Raw genomic sequence first — 15,934 nt, 5'->3', positions numbered from 1 at the left:
GGTAGTAAACGTGTCGAAAGTGCTTGAAAACGTTACACGGTCACGCAAGAAGTATTATTATACGCAAATACACTCATGCTCTCCGGCAGGTGCGAGTAGCCAGCGTCTCAGCGATCGGCGGCAGCTATCTTTTATTCCTTTCGGAACGGGGCAGCCTGCGGCTATTCCGAAAAAAATTCAGTTTTGTTCGGCATATTAATGCATCTTTATCGCGTACACGTCACTTTGACGCGGTGAGTTCGTGCGGTTTTGTGACGTCACGTGACTGGCAGGTGAAGTGCGTGCAGCCCGAAAACTTTTTACCAATAGCCGAGGGCTAATGGCGAAAAGGGGTCGAATCAGAAATAACTGTTTTTCTTTTTTCTGTCAAATCATGCATAATCAGTGTGCACACATCATATCAGATGGGGAGGTATTGCGGTTTTTGTAACGTCGCGTGACAGACAGGTGAAGTGGGGGGTGGTCGAAAAAAGTTTTTGACCAATCGCGGAGGGCTGATAGCAGAATCGGAATAGAAAAGTTTGGAATAGTTTTACGTTATAGCGCCCCATGTTTCAATATATTCTAGCGTTTTCTGCACGGGGAAGTTTGGACATGCGGCCTGAGGCAGTTGGATGTCGTAGTTATACATACGAGTGCTCTTCCTCAGCCAAAAAGCCGAGTGAATCGGGTCGTCACGTTTGGTTCATCTAAAGTGACTTGGCACGTAGCGTAGCACCTTTATTTGCACATTTCTTTGTTCCGCTTTAGATGTAATAAGTCCGATATTACTTATGCCTCATTTTCTGCGGTATGCACAGTGCTCTCTTACATGAAGGCACAGATATCAGCGAAAGCGTTGCTGCGATTTCCAAGTCGACAGGTCTCTGGGAGCCCTTATATCGATTCGATGGCACGTCCACGCGCGCGCGCAGCTAACACATTTTCTCTCCGCATCGTCTCTTTGATCGCCATCCAAAATGCACCGGGCTTGACTGGTCAACCTCCCAGCCCTTTCTTTCTTCTTGCTCTCTCTGAGAAAACTGTCGTGTTTGCTGGAACTTGAACAAATTGAACTCACAAATCTGTATGCGGAAAGGTGTTACATTATTGTGATTTCTTTTTAATGAAGCAGTTCCTCGATATTTTGGTGTTTGGCAGTTTTCTGGCTTCCAAATGACTTAGCGTACGCTCATGTCTGAAGGCGCGATGCTTTTGTACGGTTGTAGTTCCGTCACTCGTCCTTTTTAAAGGGCAGCTTTCGATGCGAGGAAACATGCCGCACCTTGTAGAGCGCGGTGGATGCCGCTGCTGTCTTGCCGAAAAGCTCATAATGAAACCAGCAGCACTCATATGAACAATCGGCATATATATGTTGTGCTATTTCTACGCTAACTATCCGTGTGTAGAGACGTACGGGTGCCTGGCTCTGTTCTCTATCGAACTACCCCGTGAAACACTAATTGCATCTGAGCATCCACACTGCAGTAAAGAAACCCTTTCAACGCATACGTTCTTTATCCATATCGCAGAGCTTAGTCATTTCTTTTTTCACGAGGCAATTTCTCGCCGAGTGCTGACCCTGTAGAGGGGACTCTGCATCTTGCCGGGCAGTTTACGTACTATTGCTACGGAACAGCCGCCACAGTGTCGCTGCACTGAGGAGGAAGAAGACGACGTGCGCCCGCTTGATATAGCGTCGCCATTTTGGCCTTCTGTTAGCTTCCCTATAAATAAATTGTATATAGCATTGGGCACCAGCTACACGTAACAATATCTATGCTTTAGACGCGTTGCAGGAGGCAAACAGTTGAATAATCAAATAAGCCCGTTGAGGACGACATTCAGCGCAAGCGTATCCTAGACCCACCCTGTGTGTACCTTGGTGAGAATAATAATAATAATAATAATAATAATAATAATAATAATAATAATAATAATAATAATAATAATAATAATAATAATAATAATAATAATAATAATAATAATAATAATAATAATAATAGTAGTAATAGTAATAATAATAATAATAATAATAATAATAATAATAATAATAATAATAATAATAATAATAATAATAAGTACCTGTGCACCACAAGAACAAATACATAGTAGGCGGGCCTGTCGAAGCCTAGATGGTTTGTGTGACTAGGCCCGGCAGCGCCGGCAAAAGCGATGAGCACAGCGTATGTACAGTCGCGTGCAATATGACTTGGAACACCCTTGTTCGTGGTCAAAGGGACTCCAGGGCTGCGCGGCGGCCCTGACATGCGACTTAACCGCTTAATAAATGCCACTAATTGAAGCTGTGTTTAGGTCTGGAACTTACCCTATGTCTGCGCAGCCGTACAGTCTCGGCGCCCCTTCGACAACGGGCATGAGTGTTGCAGGTCATATTGCACGTCACTGTACATACGGGCGTTACCTTAGCGCCGACAAAACATTCTGCAAACAAAAAGAAAATTAAATACATGTTATCCAAATGTAGCGTGAACGTATTTTCACGCTTACATAGAAGAAGAACAAAAATTAAATAATAATAATAATAATATAATGATTTATTTCCATCACCATTACATTGATGGAGGGGATGGGAATAAAAGCGATTGACGCTTGACTAAGTTACCACCGCCCGTACAGCAGGTGAGCAGTGGCATGCGACGGCACCTTTGTCACGACAGTAAATACAAAGTCAAACAAAGCATTAGTATAAAACAAGTATGCAAAATACACAATCACCTGCGTGTGTGAAAAAAATATAAACCGATTGAAAAGAAATACAAGTACAGCAACAGAGAACAAAAACGCTTACGAAACAGCGAAAGAACAGCAACCAAAAATACGCTTATAACACAATTAGACACAAAAACGTTCACAGATGTCTAAATGTTGGACAATCAAAGGGACGCGTTAAGGAGAAAGTAGTTGTGAAGGTTAGAGCAGCTAATGCTTCCTAAGTCTATATTTTCATCATTTAATTTGTTAAGTAAGGATGGAAGTTGAAATGCTACCATTTGGCGCCCATAGTTTGTTCTTACTTTTGGTAATACCCAGTGTGATTTATGCCGGTGTGGATATATGCGATGAAATAATTCAATCGGGGCTAAGTCAGATATATTACTTATGCATCTTCTTTGTTCTAGTTTGTAGGTGCGTAGTAGTATGTAAGCATAGAGGCTGAAAACGTTAATGATCTTCTTCTTGAAAAATAAGTTTTTTGTTGAGTGTCTACTTGGCAAGTTATGAACTCATCTGATGGCCCGTTTTGCGAGAGTTCCTAGTTTTTTCAGACCGGTTTGTGTAGCAGTACCCCATACTAATGAGCAGTAGTTTAGATGGGAGCGAAATAATGCATGATATACAGAGAGCTTTACCTTTTGTGGGAGATAATTTTTGGAACTCGTTATAAATCGTATGGCTCTAGATGCCTTTAATGCTACATTGTCTATGTGGTCGTCCCAAAGCATGTTTTCGGTGAATGTTATGCCAAGTGATTTGAATGACCTTACTAACTCAATCTGGTTTCTGTTATAAGATAACTAACCGAAATCACCGAATTTTTTTATTTTTGGGACGAAAAAGTACTACCTTTGACTTTGCAGTATTAACAGACAAAAGATGTTTATCGCGCCATATATGTATTTTTTCCAGGAGCACATTTGCATTTGTCCTTAGCTTACTACTGCTCTCATCAGATAAAAACAAACTAGTATCATCGGCATAGATTATGAAACGAACATTAGTATCCACACTGATGATATCATTAATGTACAGGTTAAAGAGCAATGGTCCTAAGATACTCCCTTGGGGTACCCCGCACGAAACTGTTCGTAATGTTGACTTATATTCGTTTATCTGGACATGCTGTCTTCTGTACGATAGGTAAGAGTTAATTAAGAGTAATGCTGCGCCTCTAATTCCATAACATTCAAGCTTCTGAAACAAGACGCTATGATTTATGCAATCAAAGGCTTTGCTATAATCTAAGAAAATTCCCAAGACGTGGTTCCTATGTTCAAAGTTTCTTGGTATATATTCTTTCTGGTGTAAAAGAGCAAGTTCCGTCGATCGGTTTTTTTCTGAAGGCATACTGGTTCTCAGAAAGTATACTGTGTTTATTTGAAAAACTTTCAACTCGCTTAAGAATGAGCTTCTCGAACACTTTTGAGAAGGCAGGCAGAATACTCATTGGTCTATGGTTCCCAAAGTAATTTTTGCTACCTTTTTTATATATGACTGCTACTCTAGCAATCTGCATTCTCGGCGGAAAAGTGGCGGTTTCGAAGCATAAGTTGTATATGTGCTGGCATGATCAGCGCCACCGCTCCGGTCGCGTCCACTTCAATTGGCCGCTGATGGCTTTCTTGCCATTAATTGCCAGTGATACGAATGCATACCTAGATTTAAAGAAACAGTCATCATGGAGTAGAAGCAGGTGTGCGATGACGCGCTTGATAATAGAAGCTAGACCCATATCAACATTCGGCGACGCATGCGTCAGTAAACCTTCCATTTCATTATCCTTAACCGAGCTCAATTAGCTTTGTTCGTTCTGAACGTGTACATGTCTGCGAATATGTTAGTCAAGAAACTGCTTAGGTGTCGTTCCCACTTTATATTTTTTATTTATTTTTTACCGAACTTTTACACGTGCTGTATGATGGTTCGAGGGTGCATGTAAGTGACGAGAATGGGAAATAAACCTGTTGAAAGTTAGCGCTATGTGTGTCAGATGTGCCTTTCTGTGGGAAGGCGTCGACGGCACTTGCCCACTGGCAGTCAGTGCAGTGATTTCTGTCTCTAGGTATTTGCCTCAATAAATGGCAAGCGTCTTCGCCGCCGTCCGCTTCCATAGCTGGCTCTGGTGGCACTCATTATGTAAGCATGCCCATACAGCGCCTCCTTTTCGAAGGCGCCGACGCCACTGGCCCACTGCCAGTCAGTGAGGCGATTTGGTTTCAGATTTTGATCCTCAATATGCCGAGAAATGCAAACACGAATGTATATAACGAACTTGTATAATGAATGTATACCCCGAATGAATGCGAATGTGCAAAAATAAATGTATGTTCGTCCCTTTCGTCATCACGAGTACTGATCAAGGCAATAAATGTGTTCATATCTCAGTTCAAAATTTTGTGTCATTTTGGGGTGTGCTACACAGCTTGGCTGGCTGGTCACCTTGACAGATCGGAATGGCTCATGACTTTTTTGTACATATTAATTGACTTACTTTCTGTCTTGCTTACGAATCTTACGAATCTGTCTTGCTATCAACATCAGCAGCCTTTCACCAGGCAGCTCTGGAGCCATCTATGTATGCAGCGGATATGAAAGAAGACGTTGTCCTCGAAAGAAAATGCTTCTCTGTTGATATCACATTCGCGCTCACAGAATTCCACTGGCACTATCGCACTGTCAAGATCTTCGCCAAGTTTAATATTGCATAGATGACAAGCTCAGCCGAGAAGTTGTCAGAGGAAGCAAGTTTTACCCTTGACCGACAGGAGTTCCTCAATCCCTGCTTGTGGCAGATCAATCTTCCCTGCGGCGAACTGGATGTGAGCGGTTCGCTTGCTGCCATGGCTTCCTGCTATGGGCTCTTGGCAGAGCGTAGTCCTGGGTTCCCTGTTGTGGGTACGGAAACCAAGCCAGCCAAGTTTAGGGTCAAGGCAGTTATTTCGGGCATCTATATACGGCATTTGATATACGGGCATCTGTGTGGGGTGAAAAGTAGACGTGGGAGGAAAAGTAGACATGGACAACATGATCGTGATTACACGCAACTGACAATAAAAGGAAGCCCTCTGCTCCCTGGCGTACGGTTGAGCATGCGCGAAACGCCACCACCACTGAAATGTTAAATGCTTATGAAACAAAAGCTAAAAATAACATAAAAAGTTAATGAAAATGGAAAAGCTATAATAAAGATAAATTTAACCGTGAACATGACAGACGGATCCCTTTCCTTGCGAACCCCTGAGTACGCGGGCCAGTCTTGTTTCCGTCGCGTGCATTTCGCGATAGGTAAAGCACTGCAATGATGCGCCAACTAGGCGAAACATCTTCCCGCCTGCAAGATGAGTAGCACTCAAGGAACTAAGGCGGGTTTTCTATCGTTTAGCGCAGAAACCTGAGACACAACCACAGAAGTCGAGACAAAAGCTTATATTGTCCACTTCTTTCTGTATTGGCTCAAGTTTCTGTGCTTAGAACTAGACAATGTGCTTTGATTAAAAAGACCAGAACTGAATTGCTACAAAGGCAGAGATAAGATAGCCGAGTGCTGCCGGATCTTATGTGCGTCTCCGCCCTTCCAGCGCTGCGCGCATTCCTACGTTCAGCAGCTTTCTGCATTTGGACGGCGTTGGGTGACTCAGACGTAGTCGACCCTGCCGCCTCCTCGCTTGATGCGCCAGTTGGCAAGGTTCCGTTCGGCGATGCGCAATAACACCGCGCGAGTAATCGTGGGCCGCTGCCATTGGCGTTGCGCAGCGAGCGGTAGTGTAGAGACTGGTGCAGCGAGGCTAGCTATAAGACTGTCGAAACTGCAACACGGCGAAAGCATGAGACGACGATCGGTATAGCCGCGACTAGAGCTCACTGGCCGGCACAACTTAGGGAACACTTGTTTCACACATAATTCACCTAGGAGCCCTGCGCAAGAAGCGTTAGGATGTCACATGAGAACATATAAGCGTGTGCTTTGCGTTTAGCTTGTCTGAAGGCTCCAAGAGGGCAGGACAATAATACTGAAAGGACTACATAAATCGAACATCATGTACCAATCAACAAACTCCAAGCACTTTAACCTAAGGACAGAGATGAAAAAAAAAACAGGTAATTGGAATTGACGGTTCCCATTAAAAAATCAGCAGCGGCTTGCATCACGATCCAACGCTGCCGCCTGTGCGGCGTGTAAAGGTGCCAAGCCGTAAGAAACCCTGACGTTGGCAAGCCCTCCTGCTGCCATGTCTCCCCAGACTTCTCCTAACGACCTTCATCAATCTTGCTTTCGCCTGTGTTTGCCGGTTGCGGGCACTCGCTATGCCACTGGCCCACGGTTTCCCTCAGTCTTCGGGCTGTTTCTGCCAGTAGAAGAAGGGCGCGGAGGCGTGTTTGGAGAAAGCCCATTCAGCTCCCCTTTGAGAAGACCGAGGTTCGGAAAGCGCCATTCGCGCGAAGCAGGGAATAGGGGACAACGGCAAACATGCCAAGGAGCGATGCGTAGACGTTTGCTGATGTGTTCTGCTTTCCACAGCGGTAAGTGCGTAAAGTATGCGTGAGAAGACAGGCACAAAAAAAGACACACACACACACACACACACACACACACACACACACACACATATGTGTATATATATATATATATATATATATATATATATATATATATACATATATAACATTCAAAAAAGAAAGAAGGCGAACGTTCAGGCGTATGATTGTACTGATGTTTGGGCTGGAGGACCGGCCTTCGTCGGAGTAAATCTATCTATGTATATATATCTACGTCTATATATATATATATATATATATATATATATATATATATATATATATATATATATGTATATATATATATATGTGTGTATATATATATATATATATATATATATATATATATATATATATATATATATATATATATATATATATATATATATATATATATATATATGTAATGGGTAATATGCATGTGGCGCTGGGCGGACTGCCACGACTGCGGCGCGAGACCCGAGCTCGGGCTGCTGCTGCGAACGGTTAGGACTCGCGATCAAGAGCTACTTGCGATCCCGCGTACGCGCTGCAATAAACCCCCTTTCGTTTGGCGGAGGTGCGGGGTAGACCTCGGAAACTGGAACTCCGAAGCCGGACGCTACCTACTGCTGCGACCTTGCCTGACGAAACCACCTAGGAAGATGCACCAGAGCCTCCGGCGGTCATCGTTTCCGGTGTGTTGCGCCAGCGTGATCCTGCCATCTTTAGCGGTACCGGCAAACATGCCGGTGCCGCTAAATATGGCAAGATGGCAGGATGGCAAGATCATGACGTGCAGGATTGGTTGTCATCTTACGAACGGCTGAGCCAGCATAACAAGTGAGATGACGTCACAAAGTTGCACAACGTGCTGTTTTACATAACCGGCGTCGCGAACCTCTTGTTCCGAAACCACGAACACGATTTCGCAGCATGGAGCACATTCAAAACAAGTTTCACAGAAGTGTTCGGGCGCCCCGCTGTGCGCAAGCTTCGCGCAGAACAACGCTTACGGGGGCATGCGCAACATCACGGTGAAACTTTCACAAGTTACATTGAATATTTCATTGACCTGTGCAAGCGCGTGAATCTGTCAATGTCAGAACAGGACAAGATAAAACACATTATGAAAGGCATTGATGAGGACGCCTTTGAAATGTTGTTAGCGAAGGATTCGCGTACCGTGGCCGAAGTCATCAATTTGTGCCAAAGTTTTGACGAGCTACGGAAACAACGCATCTTAGCTCGACGCCCACCGCCTACGGAAGATTCGTTAGCAGCAATAATTATTGGCGACAACCACACAACTTTGCTGATACAAATAAAAGAATTTGTGCGCGAGGAGGTTGCGCGACAGCTCTCGATTTTGCCGACCATGGAGAAGCGTTCTGAATGTTTGGCCCTAGCGATCCGACAGATCATTCAAGAGCAAGTGACCGAAGCTCTTTCACCTCCGTGTCAGTCGGTTGCCGTGGCAGCGCCTCTGAGGTATGCTGAAGCCGTTGCACGGGCGCCTCGTCTGCCGGGGTTCTCTCCATCGCCTTCAGCGCCTCACCCGCCGGTGTTCTCTCCTCCGCCTTCGCCTCGCCAGTCGGCGGATCCCTTTTTCAACGCACAGCAGCAGGGTACAAATCCTTGGCGCACTCCTGACAACCGCCCAATATGCCTGCGGTACCCCGGGTCATGTAGTGCGCTTCTGCCGCCGACGCTTGCCGGCTTTCGTGGGCACCGCGCGACGACCCAGCTCCGACTTCCGACCTTTCCGTATGCCTCAGCTAGCACCACCGGATGTCTACGAAGCTGCTGCCATACCGGCACCGCAGTCACAGCTATACGGCACTCGTCGCTCACCTTCCGTTCGTCGGCGCTCACTCTCACGCATGCGTCGTAGACCCAGTGCCAGTACTACTGAGGCGGAAAACTGATTTCCGCAGTTCCTGAGGCACGAACTGCGCCATCGTCGGAACAACAAAGTCCTCGTTTTTCCCCCGCTAACGTTATTGAAGTGCACGTTGATGACATCAAATTTCTTACGCTCGTCGATACAGGTGCTGCTGTATCCGTGATTAGTGAGAAGCTTTGTCGTGCATTACGGAAAGTGACCATGAAGCCTTCGGCAACACTGCTTAGAACAGCCAGTACACAACAAGTACAGTCAGTCGCTATGTGCACTGCCAGGGTGCCGATTGGAGACATTTTGTATTCGCTTGATTTCTTTGTGTTAACTCGTTGCTCCCACGATGTGATTCTCGGTTGGGATTTTCTGTCGCGCCATCACGCCGTCATTGACTGTGCACGTGCTGAGGTTCAGTTCTCCGTTCTGTGCGATTTGCCATCTCACGACTTTCAAGTTCAGGATCTTAGCGGGATCTGTGTAGCTTCAGGTACTGACCTTCCTCCTCACAGTGCTGTATTTGTCCCTCTTTCATGCGCATCGCTTGCCGAAGCGACGGTCATGTTTACACCCGCTGCCGTCTTCATTCGCTGCCACCCTTTATTGTTGCCTTTTGCCCTCCTCACTGTTCACCATGGTACTGCAGAAATACTGATTTCAAACCCAAATTCGTACATTTTGGCTTTGCAGTGTGGCGAGACTATTGGTACCATCGAGTCTGGGGACGCTGACGTTATTGTGCCTTTCCCTATTGCCGACGACGTAGATACTGCCAACGTAACAGCACTGACACCCCATGTGCCATCTAAACGAGTATCACCGGGTGTTTTTTGTCGCTCCATTGCCGATGACCTCGAGCCGACACAGCGTGAGCGGCTAATAGCTCTTTTAAATGATTTTCACGCCTATTTGGACTGGAACCAGGCATCATTAGGCCGCACAAGTACCGCCTCTCACCACATTGATACGGGACATCACGAACCATTACGCCAGCGTCCGTACCGCGTGTCATCCGCCGAGCGTCGTGTCATGACCGAGAAAGTTGAAGACATGCTTGACTGTGGTGTTATCAAGCCATCCAGCAGCCCTTGGTCATCGCCCGTAGTACTGATTAAGAAAAAAGATGGCTCGATTCGTTTCTGTGTGGACTATCGTCGCCTCAACAAGATTACATGAAAAGATTTCTATCCTCTACCACGCATAGATGACGCCCTGTATTGTCTACATGGTGCTGAATTCTTTTCTTCTTTGGACTTGTGATCGGGCTATTGGCAAGTGCCAGTGGATGAATCCGACCGTTCGACGACATCTTTCATTACGCCTGATGGCCTGTATGAGTTTACAGTAATGCCATTCGGCCTCTGCAATGCGCCCGCGACATTCGAAAGGATGATGGATGATATTGTGCGAGGCCTCAAATGGAAGACGTGCCTGTGCTATTTAGACGACGTGGTAGTTTTCTCCCCTGATTTCACCACTCTCCTCTCTCGTCTACGCGAAGTCCTTACTTGCCTTGCCACCGCCGGCCTTCAACCTAACTTGAAATAGTGCCGCTTCGGAGACCGCCAGCTGACCATACTTGGCCATGTTGCTTCCAAAAACGACGTCCTTCCCGACCCTGACAAACTTCGTGCTGTCACAGAATTTCCGCGGCCGACTACACTGAAACAGCTCCGAAGTTTTGTCGGCCTTTGCTGTTAGTTTCGACGCTTTCTGCGCAATTTTGCCTGCATCATCGCTCCCCTGACGAAGCTCCTGGCCTGCCCTGGTGACCTTCGTGATTGGACTCCGGCATGTGACCAAGCCTTCACCACTTTGCGTCGTCTGCTTACCTCCTCGCCTGTTCTACGCCACTATGACCCGACTGCACCGACCGAAGTTCATACGGACGTCAGCGGCGTTCGTCTTGGAGCCATCCTTGCGCAACGCAAGCCTGACTTTCGGAATATGTGGCTGCGTTTGCGAGTCGTGCCCTCACGAAGGCAGAAACCAATTATTCTGTCACAGAAAGAGAATGTATGGCTATAGTTTGGTCGTTAAACAAATTTCGCCCTTACTTGTATGGCCACCCGTTCGATGTTGTGACAGACCACCGCGCGCTCTGCTGGCTTGCGTCACTGAAAGACCCGTCGGGGCGTCTTGGACGTTGAGCTCTTCGGCTCTAAGAATTTGACATTCGCGTCATCTATCGATCCGGGCGCCAACATTCTGATGCAAATGCACTCTCCCGATCACCCATGCGATCCGACGAAACGCCACCCTCATCCATAAAGTGCCCGGTTGCTACACTTGCTGTTACTGACATGCCGTCTGAACAGAGGAAATATCCGTGGATTGTGTCTCTCATTTACATTCTTCACCGTTCTTCAACGGCTACATGCCCTCGAGCCCTTCGTCGCCAAGCCACCCATTTCATGCTACGGGACGCCATCTTGTGCCGCCGAAGCTATCGGCCGGACTGTCGCAAATGGCTCCTAGTCATCCCTCGCCATTTGCACTCCGACATATGCACGCATTTCCATGCCGCCCCATAACAGGCTCATGCTGGCGTACTGAAAACCCATGAGCGGCGCTGCCAGCGCTACTACTGGCACGGCATGCATTCTTATGTCCGCGAATACATTCGGTCATGTGTAGCTTGTCTGCGACGCAAGACATCTCATTCGACAGGACCTCTGCAACCTTTACCGTGTCCTGCATGTCCTTTTGATCGGATTGGTATTGACCTTTATGGGCCTCTTCCGTGCACTGCTAAAGGAAAGATAATTGTCCCAGTAGTCCCCCTCACAAGATATGCCAAAACTGCTGCACTTGCTTCGGCGGCTGCTCGCGACGTCACCGCATACATGTTACGGAATTTCGTCTTACGACATCGCGCACCACTAGCACTGCTCAGCGACCGAGGCCGTGTCTTCTTCTCCGAAGTTATTAATGAGCTACTCGCCGCTTGGCGCACTATTCACCGCACCACTACAGCGTATCACCCACAGACTAACGGTCTAACGTAGTGGTTCATCCGCACTGTTGGTGACATGCTCAAGATGTACGTTGTGTCTGATCATTCCAATTGGGACGATGTCCTCCCGATGGCTACCACAGGCTTCTCCCCGTTTTTCCTTCTTTATGGACGTGAACCATCCACTACCCTCGACACCGTGCTACGATATCATCCGGATGCCTCTGAATTCACCCCTCTTTCCGAAGTTGCTCGCCATGCTGAAGGGTGCCGCCAACTGGCTCGCTCGTTCACGTCGGCTATCCAAGGAATTCACAAAGATCGCCACGACAACGGGCAGCCCACACAGTCCTTCGCCATGGACTCTCACGTCTGGATTCAGCTGCCCTTCCAATCTCCAGTCCTTAGCCCAAAGCTTGCTCCGAAATATCAAGGCCCGTACCGGGTCGTCGCGTGTACATCGCCTGTGAATTATGTGGTCGAACCGGTGACGTCATCTTCGGACAAACACCGCTGTGGCCGCGAGACGGTTCACGTCAGCCGCCTGAAGTCGTACCACGACCCCCTTATCGTGTCATCCCCTTAGGTTGCCAGGATGGCTCCTCATCGCCGCGGGGGCAATTGTAGTGGCTAATATGCATGTGGCGCTGTGCGGACTGCCACCGCTGCGGCGCGAGACCCGAGCTCGGGCTGCTGATGCGAACGGTTAGGACTCACGATCAAGAGTTACTTGCGGCCGTGGCACCGCGGAAACGTTAAAAACTATAAAGATGTACTTTTCATAAGTGTACACCTTCGTTCCTATATATATATATATATATATAGTCTAGGTGACACATCTGTTTCAAATTAAACTCCGAAAAATCACCATCAGCGCCCATCATCGTATTCTAAGCAGGTGTTTCATGGTCGACAGACACTCCTTTATTATGTTCTTTTGTGTGAAAAGAACACTTCATCCTGAGCCCGCCCTTCGCAGTGAGCATACAGATTGTCCACATAGCTGCAATGAATACTCCGTACACAGGTAGCAGTGTATAGTGCCCTACATACAGCTGTGGTCATGGGCAGAGGAATGCGTTAAAAACAAATTGCGCAGGTGACAAATGGTCACCTAGACTGCTTGATATAATCAGGTATGCTTTACACGCTTGTCGTTTTAGCATTATTGTATACATCTCCTTAATCTTTCTTTTCTTCCTCAAAACTATTCTTTGTATGGCTACCTAGCCTGTAACGAATGCGGTCGTATGAATCTCCTCGCTGCTTTCTTCCCGCCAATGTTCCAAACATATCTCGTTTATTCTGACTATCGATAGGTTGATGCTTACGTCCACTTGAAATCCATGCACTTCTGGAGGTCTACATTACTTCCGGGTCTGACTGGGCGAATCCCTTCGCATTCAATTGAGATGTGCTATGTGGTCTCTGGATTTTTGCTGCAGCGTACACATACCTCATCTATTTCCGAATATTTTCTCAGGTATGCTTTTGTCCTCAGGCAACCAGCTCAAGCCCAAAATAGCAAGGTACGGCCCTCTGTGCTATCGTATAGATTTTTCCTTCCAATTTCTTTCTTCTCATTGTTGTAAAGCTATATGGACTTTTTTTGTTTCCATTCTTTGAATACAGTTCACTGTCCCTTTTTCTGACGCTTTCTTTTTGGTGACTCCTCGTTGTCTATTTACACTTTGAATTATCATGTACTTGGTTGCCGAGTTTCATTCTTGACCTCTTCCTACATTTTGTTTCCACGCTTTTCAGGTTCAGGAAATTCTGCACTTTGGCTGCCAATTTATATTGATTCATGTTTCTTAATATTTCTTCAAAACATATTTGCTCTGTGCTTCAATGACTTTTGAAAAGGCCCACCCCATGTCACTCTGCAGTGCCTAATTTGTCGTTTTACCTTGGGCTCTCAAAGAGAATCGGCCTAACGATCTGTGGTTAACTTAAAAAAAATACTTCATGTCAGTTCATACATGTTCATTCACAAACCACTGTATAGCTTTCGGATGCAGTAGTGACTACAGAATGGGGAAATTTTGCTGCGATGCGCAAACCCGTGGTGCGTGTACGTGTTGCGATCTATTTTGTTGCACCAATTTCCACTTGACGAAGAGCAATGGTGTATGTAGCGTGAACTGGAAAGTATTCTCATAGTCTGGTCGCCTGAAGTGATGATGTACGGCCACCCCATTGCAACCCCGACTCATCTAAGCACTAATGTTTACATAATATCTGCGTCAGCCACCGTCACCGTTGTCGAGCAGTTAAAGCCTACTAGGCTATGCCTATGTTGCCTCCCCCCCCCACCCCCTTAATAGAAGGCTGATGGCATGGTCAATGCAACGATCCCTGTGGTTGGTGAAGCACATAAAAGCTTTGTCCCTCGGCATTGTTTCTTTCAATCCAAAGCGGACCACCTAAAAGAATGAGACAACTTTTTTTGAGCTCAATTTTTGTAAAACGGGTGAGTCCGTCACAGACGACGCGACGAAGAAGACAGAACAAAAGCCCCCGTTTTCATTCCTGTTTGAGCACACCTTGATTTCGTTTTGAATCGCGCTTGTTTAGAGTTGTGCATGAGCCGATTTTATTGCCACATTTTGAAAAAAAAAACGAGAAAAAACAGGGGCTAACGAGTCAAAAAGACCACGGATGGTTATGTAGAATGCTTGAGTCATGCTTCATAAAACAAAGGGAGGCATAACACAGCAGCTGCATCCGCTTCGTAGGGTGGTGGAGTTTACCATCGGCCATGCGACGACTCGACAAGTCGGATTCACTTTGTACAATACGCTGTCATTAATATACAACGCAATTTGATTTATGGGCGGAAAGAGCATCCAACAAATGAGGTAGTCGAAAAATGAATTTAGAGATAACAATGTGAGCGCTTGTCAAAATAAACAGCACCACCGTGTTTAGGTGTGTCACCCGAACGGTCTCTAGAAGAGAAAACAGCTCGAGCAAACACATTCAACAAATTTTTCTTCTCGGTTTTCACTTCAGACAATGGCTTACTTCCCTCCCTACCCTGCCCACCTAAAACCATCGATTCATTAAGCATTACGAATGCCGGTATTCTTAATCTGTTACTTAATATCGACATCAAGAAAGCTAACGGGCCAGATGATATCCCGAACGAATTTTTAAAAACGTATGCAGAATGGTGTAGCCAATACCTTGCCATTATATACCGCAAATCACTCGAGTCCGCACAACTACCAGATGGCTGGAAAAAAGCGAAGGTGATTGCAATACATAAATCTGGCGACAGCAACGAACCTTCCAACTACAGGCCAATCTCACTTATCAGCACATCTTGTAAAATATTGGAACATATTATCTTCAAACACATCACTACATTTCTCGAGCAAGAACATATATTAATACCTCAACAACACGGCTTTAGAAGTGGCCTCTCAACGGTCACACAACTAACCGAAGTGGTCCATGACCTTGCGCTCAGCCTAAACAACCGAAGCCAGACAGACATGATCCTCCTCGACTTCAGTAAAGCGTTTGATTGTGTAAGCCATGTAAAATTAGTTTCAAAACTGGAGGCTGCAATCGGAGGGGGTCAGATTACTGCATGGGTAAAAAACTTCTTATCACATCGAACACAATATGTTATTGTAGATAACACCCCTTCCAGGTCTGTAGCTGTCACCTCCGGTGTTCCCCAAGGGTCAGTACTGGGCCCCTTGCTATTTTTGATCTTTATTAACGACATTGCTGCAAACATTGAATGTGACATTAAGCTCTTCGCGGACGATTGTATTATTTATAAAGAAATTGTCAGTTACGCAGACCACTTATTATTAAACAGAGCACTCGAT

The sequence above is a fragment of the Dermacentor albipictus genome, chromosome 9 (genome assembly GCF_038994185.2).
Source record: "Dermacentor albipictus isolate Rhodes 1998 colony chromosome 9, USDA_Dalb.pri_finalv2, whole genome shotgun sequence".
Classification (NCBI taxonomy): Eukaryota; Metazoa; Arthropoda; class Arachnida; order Ixodida; family Ixodidae; genus Dermacentor; species Dermacentor albipictus.
Note: the sequence above shows the minus strand (reverse complement) of the source record.